Below are 15104 nucleotides of genomic sequence, written 5' to 3' on the forward strand. Positions count from 1 at the left end.
ACTTTTCACAATCAGTTGTAAATTATTTCTTAGCTATGCCTTAACAATCTTTAAATTATTGTGTTTTCAGACTTAGGACAGATTAGTGACTTTTTAAACTTTAATTCATGTATTTCAACATCATATCTATGACTTGTAGATGAAATAATCAAAACTTCAAATTTCAAAGTCTGATAATAATGAGTCAGAAAATAGTCATCTTAATTTGGTAGAAAGTACATTTCTTGTAATTCATAGCAAACTAACTGACATATACTTTGATAAGGCTATTAATCTTATCAAAATATATGTTTTATAATATTTTCCCGGTTATAAAGAAGCAATTCACTATTAACTTTTTAAAAACCCAAGAAATCCTTAGAAAGTTGTGCTGAGGGGTGAGGGAATGTTTTGGGTAGTAATAAATTTTTTTAAATGAACACATTAAAAATAATGTGAACTACAATATCTCTAGAAATATATTGAGCTACTATTTTGAATATTTTTAATTTTTTTAGTATTCATTTAAAAAAATTATTTCTCAATACTATTACATTATGAACTCTTCTGTTAAACCCTTTGTATCAGGGAATTTTAGAGGTTCATGTTATTTTCCCAGAATAATTAGAGTATATCACTGTGTCAGGTAGCAGCATAATCTACTTTTCATATCACCCAGGAACCTCAGGTATATAGATTTTCATTTTAATATTTTAACTGGCAACATATGAACACTTGACCACTGTAAAAATTTCATACAAAAAGGAACATTTATGGATGCTTTATTAATTTAAATAGTACTTTCCATCTTATGCATATTCTAATATATTTCCTAGCAAATATATACAAAGATCTCTGAATCTATTGTCCACAGATCTCATTTTATTCCTTATATTATACATTCTGTTATTCATACCATTTGTGGAGTTTTTATTCCACTTTTTTTTCTTTATTATATGAAACCTCTAATTGCTTCTTTCCCTAACAAATATCTCATCATCCACTTAAGTTTGCTTTTATTTTGGTTGTTTATGATACAATATGGATGATGATATTATGCACATTTTAAAAATTCCATTTTTCCCTAAAAACATTTTAATGGTTTTGTGTCTATATTTTATAAGTAGGGTATTTTGATTTTTAAAAATATTTATGCTATATCAAAGCTGTATTTTTCTTATTTGTAGATTAAAGCTTGCTTGATCAATATTGGTTCTTGTACTGTTTTTCTTACTTAACTATGGATTCTGTCTCCCTGGGCATAGATACAAATTTTGATAAGAAAAAACATATATTCACCCCCATGGTTCAAGTAAAAAACAGGGAATAGCAAGGACTCACATTTGACCCGGTTTTTCTACACAATTTTTTTTTTCATTAAAGAAGTGAAACTGCTCTTTAACCCTTCTATTATATTCATTGTATCAGAGTGGCTTTGTTGCTCTTTTTTTTTTTTTTTTTTTTTTTTTTGAGACGGAGTTTCGCTCGTTACCCAGGCTGGAGTGCAATGGCGCGATCTCGGCTCACCGCAACCTCCGTCTCCCGGGTTCAGGCAATTCTCCTGCCCCAGCCTCCTGAGTAGCTGGGATTACAGGCACGTGCCACCATGCCCAGCTGATATGTTTTGTATTTTTAGTAGAGGCGGGGTTTCACCATGTTGACCAGGATGGTCTCGATCTCTTGACCTTGTGATCCACCCGCCTCAGCCTCCCTCAGTGCTGGGATTACAGGCTTGAGCCACCGCGCCCAGCCTGTTGCTCTTTATTATTTAGAACAAAAACCTATATGCTTACTCCATCTCCCAATTCTCTCACTTACAGTTTGCAAATCATCAAAAATATTATTGAGTATTTTTGATGGCCTTGTTTCCTCTTCATTGTTGAGTGATACAGTCCTTTGGATTTGACCATCCTTTAATCCAATTTGTTATTGAACTTACAGAAATGAAATACTCCTAAAAGCAACAACAATAGTTATTAATTCTAGAACTGTTGTGTATTTTATATTCACTCTGCCATTTAAAATGAATTCTTATGCAGAGAAATAAATTATTGTGTATAATGAAATTTATTGAGACAAAACTCATTGGTTTCTTTAACAAGAGCACTCCCCCTTGTTCTTTCCATTTTCCAATATCATATCAATAAAATTGTAATTACTAATTTGTCAAGAAAAAAGTGAAATTCTTTCCTTGTTTTTTTATGTATCAGAAACAAAATTCTTATTTCCATTCAGATTAAGAATAGGGAGATGTTCATTATCATTAGTAAAATTTTATTCAGAAATAGAGGCATTAGCTTATGCAATTAGGTAAGAAAAAGCAGTTTTAATCTGAATAATTGAAAAATAATTACAATCCATATTTATTAGCAGATAATTATATATAAATTTTTGGTAAATTCAAAAAGCAATACAAAAGCTATCTAAAACTGAGACAATATAATAAAATAATATGATTTAAAATTATTAAACTGGTCAACAGCTTTTGTAAATAAAACAATAAATGAAAGAGAAATTTTAAGATGTTGAAGACACAAGTTAAAATAACAAGTCAATTAAAAGAAAAAAATTATAGTAAAATGTCAAGCAAAAAGCGTACAGTTACTTTTCTATGAAAGTATAAAACATTGTGGTTTACAAGCATCACAACAATGAAAATATACCATTTCTTTATATTCAAAGCCAGATTCTACCTTTAGATCTGTCAATGACATCCAATAATGCATATGCACTTACATTTTGTGGAAAAAATTAAAATTGACCTAATAATGCAACCGAAATTTTCTTGAAGGCTAACTAGTAATAAATTATTCCTCAATGAAGTAAAATTGTTTTGTCTTATAATAAATCAATAAATATTATACTGGATATAGTATTTAAAGTGTCTGGGATTTACATGTAGTTTCCTTATATGCAAAGGGAATTTCATTTTCTGAAATAAAAGAAAAACTATGTGCAATATTATCTAACCCTCAGATTTGGAAGCTGGTCCATTTTAATCACAGTAAATCTAATAATAAAACAATGTATAGCATGTTTAGCAGGCTTGAAAACATATTTAAAAAATATTAGAAATAGGCAAGATAAATGGGTTGCCACTTTCTAAGTCTGAAAACTTTTCTAAGTTGGGATACTTAACCTGAGTCCATTTATTTGTTCCTAGGAGGCCCAAAATTTTTATTATGAGGAGGTAATTACTTTGTATTTTTAAAATAATTAGATTTTATTTTTCTTTTTTGTTTTTTTTAAATTATACTTTAAGTTTTGGAGTACATGTGCAGAACGTACAGGTTTGCTATATAGATTTTCCAATATGACTAAAGGTCATTTGAAAATTTGAACAAGTAAAATGTTGTTTAGAAGACAAAACGGAAAAATAACTAGATGTTCATAAAAGTATGCCAAGTAATGGAAACACTGTCCTAAATTAGAGAAGCGTATATTACACAAAAAATATTTTGAACCAATTATTTTAAATGACATAGTACTTACTTAGTACCACTTAAATTTGGATAGAATTGTCAAAGAATAGTTACATGTGCATACCCATAAAGCCATGTGATAATTAAAGGAGGCTTCAGAAGAAAATTAAAGCACAGTCAGTCTGCTTAAAGACAGCTTGGGAGACTCATATAAGACTATCTGGGGTTTTCAGTGTTTTACAAAATATCTTTAAATGAAGCAAATAAAGCATGTTATTGCCATGTAACTCACCAAGTGCTAATTGCCTATTTTTCCTTTTTTAATGTGTCAATGATGTTGATATCACTTTCCAGAAGATGCTTTGGGAAGATCATTTATCACAACACAATTTTATGTAAAAGAACTGTAAGGGCTGTAATTTATTAGTATGTATCCTAAATGATAAATTTCACATATTTTGAGACATTAAATTTGCATAATTATATAATAAATCACCGTTTACTTTACAGATTTCTCAGAATTGGTTAAAATTCTATTAGCAGTTAACCTCCTCCCCAAAATAAAAACAAAAATAAAACCAAAGCATTTTACGATAAGGTTTGTCTTTCAGATTAAATCACTTAACTAGCATTATACTGCAGAATTTATTCCATGTTTTTTCTACCAAAACAAAAGTAAAATGGCAAGTAATGAATATGTTTCTTCTTGACCAGTCAAAACTCATACTCAAATCCAGCAAAATTAAATCTTACACCTGGAAATAAGTTAAAACTACACCTGCTTCGAAAATGTAAAGTAACAGAACATTTGCAAGTTAAAAGTAATTCATTTCCTCTGGAATATAAAAACTCAAAAATGAAACTCATGCCCTGGAGAAATGGAATAAGATAGAACATTCACTTTAAGTATACACACACCCCCACTCCACAACAGAAACACCAAAAAGCCTTGTGAGGCATGTGAGGAAATTCTAAAATGAGATAAAAATGCAGTCGTTTTCATTCACAAATTTATTAAAATTCTCACAAATAAATGTTCTCAATATTTGAATCTTGTTAGAATGGGACTTAGAATCAAAGACTAGAACCAAAGGAACAAACAGAATACTGTGTTTAAATCTGGAAAATATAGCCAGAAATTTTTTTTTCTGTTAACAATAACATGTGCATATATTTGCAAAGTAAAATGCAGAATAGTTAGAAACCAAATTCTTAAAAACAGAACATAAAGATCTGAAAGCCAATATTTATTTTAAATAATTTTAATATATGTATTCTGATATAATTATGTTTCAACTAAGTTGTGATGGTTAATACTGAGTGTCAACTTGATTGCATTGAAGGATACAAAGTATTTATCCTGAGGGTGTTGCCAAAGGACATTCACATTTGAGTCAGTAGGCTGGGAAAGGCAGACTCACCCTTAATCTGGGTGGGCACCCTTAATCAGCTGCCAGAGTGGCTAGAATATAAGCAGGCAGAAAAATGTGAAAAGAGAAACTACCCTACCCTCCCAGCCTACATCTTCCTTACATGTTGATGCTTCCTGCCCATGAACATTGGACTCCAAGTTCTTCAGTTTTGCAACTCTGACTGGCTCTCCTTGCTCCTCAGCCAGCCTGCAGATCACCTATTGCGGGATGTTGTGATGGTGTGAGTTAATACTCAATAAACTGTCCTTTATATAGTCCATTAGTTCTGTCCCTCTAGAAAATCTTCACTAATACAGATTTTAGTACCAGGGGTGGTTCTAGAGGAATATAGTAATAAGGATGTTGTTCTTTTGTTGGTTTTGAGGTTTCAAGAGTTGGCTTTTTAACATGATTAGATCCAAAAATGCTAAGGACTCTACTTCTAACAGCATGGAGGATGCCAGAATACTGATAGTCCTTGGGGTGAACTGTTTAGAGAGTTATGCAGAACAAATGCATTTGACATTCCTGATTCACTGCTAGTGAGAGGCATGGAGTTTAGTGACTCTATACATAACACATTTGACCATATGTGGAGAATTAAGACACATAATGAAGCTGGTTGATTGTTCCTAAGTTCAGTGGACAAAATGTTAAAAGAAAATGATGAACTCAGGAATTCTCTCTCCTGGCTTCAGAAGTAGATAGTGAGCATCAAATCTGCTAAGATTGCTCTGAGTGAGAGTCTTATCTCCTGTAGAGACAGTGCTGAAATTGTGGAAAAACAGACAGAAACTCTTATCATGCAAGTGGCTGACCTGCAATGAGGGATACAAGCACGGCCTCACCAGCTGCCTACTGTTAAAGTGAGGGTATTGATTGGAAAAGAATGGGATCCTGCAACTTGGAATGGGGATATGTGGGAGGACCCTGATGAAGCTGCAAAAACTGAGTTTGTAAGCTCCGATGAAACATTTTTCCAGAAGAAACACCTTCTTCATCCTCAGTAGTAGCAATATTCCCTCCCTGACCCATGCTGCCGTTAGTCTTTCCACCTTTGTCTGAGGAGATAAACCCTACGCTTTCTGAGGCAACAGTGATGGCCTCCTCTGAGGCAATTGCCAGGCAAGGTAATGTTGAATCTCCTCAGGATCCAACCCCTACACCCCTGTTTGTTTCTGGACCTATAACTAGACTAGGCCTAAAATCCCAGCAGGACCCTAAAGGTGAGCTTGAGAGTGTGACCCATGATGAGGTGTACTCCACTCGAAAAGAACTGCTTGAGTTCTCCAATTTATATAAACAGAAATCTGGAGAACGGGCAGGGTAATGGATATAAAGTGTGTGGGATAATGGTAGAAGCAACAGAGATGAATCATACTGAATTTATTAATTTGGGACCACAAAGTAGGAAATCTGCATTAATGTTGCTATTTGGAGAGTTAAAAAAGGTTCTAATAGTTTATTTTCTTAGTTAGCTGAAATATGGATTAAAAGATGGCCTGCTGTGAGCAAACTGGAAATGTCTGATATCTTTTAGTTTAATGTAGAGGGAGGGATACTTAGGCTCAGGACTTAGGGAGATTGGGATGGTAGAGTGGATTAGTCACTTTAGATCTACTCATTCCAGCTCGGAGGGTCCAGAAGATATACCTTAACTAATTCTTTGTGAAATAGATTTGTGAGAACAGCACCTGCATCTTTAAAGAGCCCTGTAATCATTCTTCTCTGTATGTCAGAGCTAACAGTGGAAATCTCTATCACTCAACTACACTATTTAAATAGAGAGGGAATAATTGGATCCCAAGGTGGCAGGGACCAAGTGGCAGCACTCAGTGGTCAAAAGCAAGGTAGGCATAGCTACCATAATGGAAAGCAGAGGAAAAGCAGCAATTAGAGTAGTTAACTCGTGTAGAGCTCTGGCATTAGCTAATTAATGAAGAAGCTCCTATAAGTGAAATTGATAGGAAGCCTGCTGCATTCCTACTTAATTTATATAGACAGATAATTTCTAGGTTGAATAGACAAAAGACTAATTTGAATTATAAAAAAAGATAATCATGCCCCATCAATCTATTTCTAGACTTGAGACAGTTTAAGATCCAGAACCCCTTGAATGAAGGAGAGGGGGTGGATCCCCTTGTGGAAAGACCCCACTACGTTACCAAGAATTTATATGTGAATTTTTCTCCCACCCTTCCCCAAGGAGACCTCTGGCCTTTTACCAGGGTAACTGTGCATTGGGGAAAAGGGAAATGAGCAGACATTTCTGTGACTTCTGGACACTGACTCTGAGCTGATGTTAATTCAAGGGGACCTAAAATCTCATTGTGATCCTCCAATTAAAATGCGGGCTTATGGAGGTCAGGTAATTAATGGAGTTTTAGCTCTGGTCCAACTTACAGTGGGTCCAGTGGGTCCCTGGACTCATCCTGTTTATCCCCCATGCCAGAATGCATAATTGGGACAGGCATACCTTGCAGTTGGCAGGACCCCCACATTGGCTCTTTACAGATAAGATGAGAGCTATCATGGTGGGAAAGGCCAAATGGAAGCCATAAGAGCTGTCTCTATCTAGAAAAATATTAAATCAAAAATAATATGGCATCCTTAGACAGACTGTACAGATAAGTGCCACCATCAAGGACTCAAAAAACTCAGAGGTGGTGATTCCCACCACATCCCCATTCAACTCTCCTATTTGGCTGGTGCAGAAGTCAAGTGGATCTTGGAGAATGCCAGTGGATTATTGTAAGCTTAACCAAGTGGTGACTCCAATTGCAGCTGCTGTACCAGATGTGGTTTCATTGCTCAAACAAATTAACATATCTCCTAGTACCTGGTATGCAGCCAGTGACTTGACAAATGCCTTTTTCTCCATTCCTGTCCAAAAGGCCCATCAGAAACAATTTGCCTTCAGCTGGCAAGACCAGCAATATACATTTACTGTCTTACCTGAGGGGTATATCAACTCTTTGGCTTTGTGTCATACTCTTATTTGGAGAGAACTTGATTGCTTTTCCCTTTCATAAGATTTTATACTGGTCCATTACATTGATGACATTTTACTGATTGGATCCAGTGAACAAGAAAACAAAGAAGAAGCAACAGCACAACATCTAGTGAGTCTATTGGGATATTTTGGAGGTAACATATTCCTCATTTGGTTGTTTTACATTTCCCCATTTATTGGTGACCTGAAAGCTTGCCAGTTTTGAGTGGGGTCCAGAACAGGAGAAGGCTCTGGAAAAGGTCTATGTTGCTGTGCACACTGCTCTGCCACTTGGGTCATATGATCCAGCAGATCCAATGATGCTTGAGGTGTCAGTGGCAGATAGGGATGATTTTTGGAGGCCTTGGCAGGCTCCCATGACTAAATCACAGCGAAGGCCTCTAGGATTTTGGAGCAAGGCCCTGCTATCTTCTGCAAATAACTATTCTCCTTTTGAGAGACAGCTCTTGGCCTGTTCTGGGCTTTGGTGGAAACTCAACATATGACTATGGGTCATCAGGTCATCATGCAACCTGAACTGCCTATCATGAACTGGGTACTTTCTGATCCATCTAGCCGTAAAGTGGATCATGCACAGCAGCATTCCATTATCAAATGGGGCATATATGTGATTGGGCTCAAGCAGGCCCTGAAAGCACAAGTAAGTTATGTGAGGAAGTGGTTCAAATCCCCATAGTCTCCACTCCTGCCACCCTACCTTCTCTCCCCTAACCTGCACTGATGGCCTTATGGGGAGTTTCCTCTGATCCGTTGACAGAGAAGACTTGAGCCTGGTTCACATATGGTTATGCACAATATGCAGGCACCACCTGAAAGCAGACATCTGCAGCACTACAGCCTCTTTCTGGGGCATCCCTGAAGGACAGCAGTGGAGGAAGTTCTTCCCAATGGGCAGAACTTCAAGCAGTGCACCTGGTTGTGCACTTTGCGTGGAAGGAGAAATGGCCAGATGTGTGATTATGTACTGATTCATAGGCTGCAGCCAATGACTTGGCTGGATGGTCAGGGACTTGGATGAAGCAGAGAAATTTTGGGAAGAGGCATGTGGATGGACCTCTCTGAGTGGTCAAAAACTTTGAAAATATATCCTATGTAAGTGCTCACCAACAGGTGACCTCAGCAGAGGAGGATTTTAATAATCAAGTGGATAGGGTGATCCATTCTGTGGACACCACTCAGCCTCTTTTTCCAGCCAACCGTTTCATCGTCCAATAGGCACATGAATAAAGTGACTATAGTGGCAAAGATGAAGTTATGCATGGCCATAGCAACATTGACTTCCACTCACCAAGGCTGACCTGGCTACAGCCATTGCTGAGTGCCCGATTTGACAGCAGCAGAGACCAACACTGAGCTCTTGATATGGCACCATTTCTTGGTGTGATCAACCAGCCACCTGGTGGCAGATTGGCTATAGTAGACATCTTCCATAGTGGAAAGGGCAGAGGTTTGTCCTCATTGGAGTAGACACTTACTCCAGATATGGTTTTGCCTATCCTACTCACAATGCTTCTGCCAAGTTTACCATCAGTGGACTCATGAAATACCTTATTCACCATCATGGTATTTCACACAGCATTGCCTGTGACCAAGGCACTCACTTTACAGCTAAAGAAGTGCAGCAGTGGGCTCATGCTCATGGAATTCACTGGTCTTAACATGTTCCCCATCATCCTGAAGCAGCTGGATTGACAGAACAATGGAATGACCTTTTGAAGTCAGAGTTAGAAAACCAACCAGATGACAATACTTGGCAGGGCTGGAGCAAAGTTCTCCAGAAGGCGATGTATGCTCTGAATCAGCATCCAATATATGGCACTGTTTCTCTGATAGCCAGGATTCATGGATCTAGGAATCAAGGGGTGGAAGTGGAAGTGGCACCACTCACCATCACCCCTAGTGATCCACTAGCAAAATTTTTGCTTCCTGTTCCTGAGACATTATGATCTGCTGGCCCAGAGGCCTTAGTTTCAGAAGGAGGAATGGTGCCATCAGGAGACACAAGGATTTTATTAAACTGGAAGTTAAGATTACCAACTGGACACTGGGTCCCTCCTACCTTTAAGTCAACAGGCTAAGAAGGGAATTACAGTGTTGGCTGTGGTGACAGACCCAGACTATCAATATTAAATCAGTCTACAATTCCACAACAGAGGCAAGGAAGCGTATGCATGGAATACTCAAGATCCATTAGGATGTCTCTTAATATTACCATGCCCTGTGATTAAGATAAATGGGAAACTACAACAGCCCAATCCAGGGAGCACTGCAAATGATCCAGACCCTTCAGGAATGAAGGCTTGGGTCACTTTACCAGGAAAACACCATGACCTGCTGAGGTACTTGCTGAAGGCAAAGGGAATACAGAATGTAGTAGAAGGTAGTCATCAATACCAACTATGGCCATGTGACTAGCTGCAGAAACAAGAACTGTAATTGTCATAAGTACTTCCTCCTTCTTTTGTTAAAAACATGTTTGTACATGTACACACTAGTACTAAGAAAATATCGTTTTATTGCCTTTCTCCTTTATCATGTGACACAAGATTTATTGCCTTCACATCCGCATTTAAGCATTGTTAACTTTATGTAATAGCATTTGGGTTGGAGATTGGCGTATTTCCAGTTGTAAGAAGGATAGCTGTATTATGTTGAGCATAACTAGGACTTTATTATTGTCTCTATATGAAGATTATGTATGATCTCAGCAGATGTGTCTGGGTTCAAGTTGACAAAGGATGGACTTGGGATGGTTAATATTGAGTGTTGAATTGATTGGATTGAAGAATACAAAGTATTGATCCTGAGTGTGTCTGTGAGGGTGCTGCCAAAGGAGATTCACATTTGAGACAGTGGGCTGGGAAAGGCAGACTCACTCTTAATCTGAGTGAGCACAATCGAATCAGCTGCCAGAGTAGCTAGAATATAAGCAGGCAGAAAAATGTGAAAAGAGAGACTGGCCTAGCTTCCCAACCTACATCTTTCTCCTGTGCTGGATGCTTCCTTCCCTCTAACATCAGACTCCAGGTTCTTCAGTTTTGGAACTCTTACTGGCTTTCCTTGCCCCTCAGCCTACAGATGGCCCATCATGGGACCTTATGATTATGTGAATTAATACTTAAAATCATATATATTTGTACATATATTCCATATGTGTACACACACACACACACACACACACACACGCACATTCCATTACTCTGTCCCTTTAGAGAACCCTGACTAATACACTAAGTTGAATACTGTTATTATAAAAAATAAAAATAAATATAATTTATTGATACATGCCTGGCAGGGGCACTTAATAATTTCTGGCTTCATCTTAATATTTGCTTTCAACAAGTATGTTTTTATTAACATGAATTTTTAATACCAAGCATCCAACCAGGGCAGGCGTGATGGCTCATGCTTGTAATCTCAACACTTTGGGTAGGCTGAGGTAGGCAGATTGCTTGAGCTCAGGAGTTTGATACCAGCCTGGGCAGCCTGCTCTGCAGGAATAAAAAATATAAACATAAAAAAGTAACCAGGAGTGGTGGAGAAAGTCTGTAGTTCCAGCTATTTGGGAGGTTGAGGTGGGAGGATTGCTTGAGCCAGGGAAGTCGAGGCTACAGTGAACCAAGATCACGTCACTGCACTCCAGCCTGTGTGACAGAGTGAGACCCTGCCACAAAATATAAATAAATAAATAAGCAGCTGTAGCAGTATTTGGGGGAGGGTGGGAGAGGAAGAGGGTGAAGCAGTGGGAAGGAATTCTAATCTGTGGATAATAAACCTCCAGGTTCAACCATTTGTGGATTTTGTTGACAAAAAGAGTTAAACTATGTAAAATATTTGAGGGGATTTATTCTGAACCAAATATGAGTGATCATGGCCCATGACACAGCCCTCCAGAGGTCCTGAGAACATGTGCCCAAGGTGATCAGGGTACAGCTTGGTTTTATATATTTTAGGGAGGCATGAGACATCAATCAAATGCATTTAAGAAATACAATGGTTTGATTCAGAAAGGCAGGACAACTCAGTGTGGGGGCTTCCAGGCTACAGGTCAATTTAAACATTTTCTGGTTGATAATTATTTGTGTTTATTTGAAGACCTGGGATTAATGGAAATGAATGTTCATGTTAAGATAATGGATTGTGGAGACGAAGCTTTGCTGTGCAGAGGAAGCTCTCAAAAAGCAGACTACAGAGAGAGAAAGTTGTAAAATGCTTCTTATCTGACCAAAAAGGGGCCTGGCTCTTAGTTTATTATTTCCTGGATCTGGAAAGAAAGGAAGGAAAACAAAGGTGAAATGAGATTCTCTATAAAATGTGGATTTTTCCACAAGAGACTGTGCACACTATTTCAAGATATGGTACGGAAATATATTTTGGTGTTAAATATTTTTTCCTGGTCTCATAATATTATGCCAGAGTCAGATTGAAAAGTAAGTTATAATATATAGGATCAAATAAAACCCATCTGATGAGAATATATGGTTTGTAGGGCATGACTCCCTAGACCCCTCAGGTAGGAATTTGGGTAAGATAAAAAGTCAGAGCTTAGCCTTCAATTTCATAGTCCCTCAGGGACACATGGTTCTTAAAAATTGTGTACCACTTGTTTAGGGCACTCTTGTGTCCCAGTGGGATGTCAGTTTGGGCTGCAATCAGCTTCTCAGGGTCCCCGATGGTGTCATCCATGTATTTAATGCGGATCTTCTTCCCCAGAGAGTCGTGCAGACAACCTTGGTCATCCTGGCTGGAGCTGGAATCACCCGGTACCTGCGGATGCGACAATTTTCTTGCTTGAGCGCTGAACCCCTGATCTCTGTTTAAATCAAGCTTCAAAGTAAGTGTTAGTCTGAGGGGTTTACACATAATAAACAGTTTTAAACATAGTTTAAGAAACCCGTTTGAAATTGAGAGGGGAGACCCCCTCGCCTCCTTCAATTTCACCTCCTGCCTGAACACCTTCCAGATGGGAAGGAGGATGAAGAAGGAAAAAACAAAATAAAATACCAAAGAGCTAGGAAAATGACTCCCTTTTTTAGTTCCCTGCGCCTCTGCTATCTGTTAACCTTGGAAGAGCTGCAAATGAATGTTATCCCTGCCAGCTGGAGCCTGGCACTGGTTTGTGCCCCCACATTTCCACGGACCAGACTCCCTCCTGGAAACACCTTTGCCAACAAACAGCTTGTTGCTTTTGTCTTGTCTCTGTAAGCCTCTCCTCTGCTGGTCCCTGCTCACGCTGTAAAGCATACTACTTAGTACATAGTACATAAAAGGTCATCAGTGATATTTATTGAATAAATTAATGAACATACAAAAGAATAAATACTGATATGTTTTACATAACATTGAAGTTAATTTTGCTTTATTAGAAATTCATTGCTAAAAGTTGTTTCTTATATTTTTGTGATATTTTAAGAAATTAGTAATCAGAGAAACAAATGAATTTTTCATTAAGGGAAACACCTTCTTTTGCTATCAGAGGCAGGTTTTTTTGTTTGCTTTTAAAGTATTAGTATAAAACTACACATACACAGGTAGGCAATTTCATTTTTAGTTTTAAAATATTGTTTTATTTAAAATTTAGTTTGTTATTTAAAATAGTTTTTTATTTTTATTTAAAATATTCAGATTTCTTTTATTTAGGTTTATTTAGTTTTAAAATATTTTTACCAATTAATACAAATATAAATTAATATAATTTGTATTTTATAATATAGAAACACGAAAGGATAACTTGATATCATAGTCATATAGGACATGCATTGTAATATTACATTAAAATGTAATAATATATCTGTCGTAACCAAGTCAATAAATCAATATAAAGAGTGTAGACTGGTATCTAAGAGTTACATTTGCTCTTTATTTACCTGATTTAATAGGCAAACAATCAAGGACACTCATCCAATGTGAACCATGCCCTTGGTCCTTTGCTTGCATGTCACTGGACTTGGTTGTCTCCAGTAGTATTTAATTATTACAATTTTTGTAAAAACAATGAATCTTCTCATTCCTTGAGAGGACAAATGTGCCATGTATTTGAAAAACTACTTTTCACATGAATTTTGCCTTCTAAAATATGATAATTAAGCCAAAACTCTAAAATGGTAAGATTCCTGCTTACTATTTGTGTTAGTGAAGGTCGCCTGAACAGCATATCACAGATTGTGTTGCTAAAAACACGTTTTTTAAAACAGTTTTAGAGGTTAGAAATTTAAGGTGAATCTGTCTGCAGGTGTGGTTTCTTCTGAGGCCGCTCTGCTTGACCTGCCGATGACTGCCGTTTTTGCTATATCCTCTGTACATGTTTGTCCCTCAGTACATGTACATTTTTGGTGTTACTTGGTTTGTCCAAATTTCTTTTTCTTATGAGCACACTAGTCAGATTGAATTAAGAAACACACGAAAGGCCTCATTTTAACATAATCGTTTTATTAAAGACCTTATCTTCAAATATGCTCAAATTCTCAGGCACTAGGGGTTGGGACTTGAGCATATGAGTTTTGGGAGGATGCAGTTAAACCCATAATACTATTGTGATGCAAACATTACAATTAAATAATTAAGCTTAACTTATCCATATAGCAAGACTGTTTCATTTAAGAGAAATGACAGTTGAGCTGAAAGAAAAAAAAAGCCACACAATGCAAGACACATAACTGAGTAAAGGCACTAAAAAGCAAAGTTGCAACGATGGCACAGGCCGGGCGTGGTGAGTCACACCTGTAATCCCAGCACATTGGGAAGCCAAGGTGGGTGGATCTCGAAGTCAGGAGTTTGAGACCAGCCTGGCCAATATGGTGAAACCTGGTATCTACTAAAAATACAAAAATTAGCTGGGTGTGGTGGCATTTGCCTGTAGTCCCAGCTACTCTGGAGACTGAGGCGGGAGAATTGCCTGGACTCGAGAGGTGGAGGTTGCAGTGAGACTAAAGCATGACACTGCACTCCAGCCTGGGAGACTGAGTGAGACTCCGTGTCAAAACAAACAAACAACAACTACAAAAACACACAAATAAAATTAATTGTAATTATTCTATTGTTATTTTCTAAACAATTCCAAAGTTTTGCTTTCAGATACTGTCCATATATTATTTAGAGAAAATCTCTTTTGGAGAAAATCATAAAAAGATTGTTGTCTGATTGCTTTCAAAAATGCAGTTTATGCATTTGATTTCAATTGTATTTTAATATTAGCAAGGTGTATTCTGGAAACCCTGTTATTATACTATTGTACATTTCAAACACAATGTAATATCAAATATAATTATCCTAGAACTC

Source organism: Sapajus apella, unplaced genomic scaffold, assembly GCF_009761245.1.
Source record: "Sapajus apella isolate SASKATOON/1434 unplaced genomic scaffold, GSC_monkey_1.0 scaffold11, whole genome shotgun sequence".
In the NCBI taxonomy this organism is placed as follows: domain Eukaryota; kingdom Metazoa; phylum Chordata; class Mammalia; order Primates; family Cebidae; genus Sapajus; species Sapajus apella.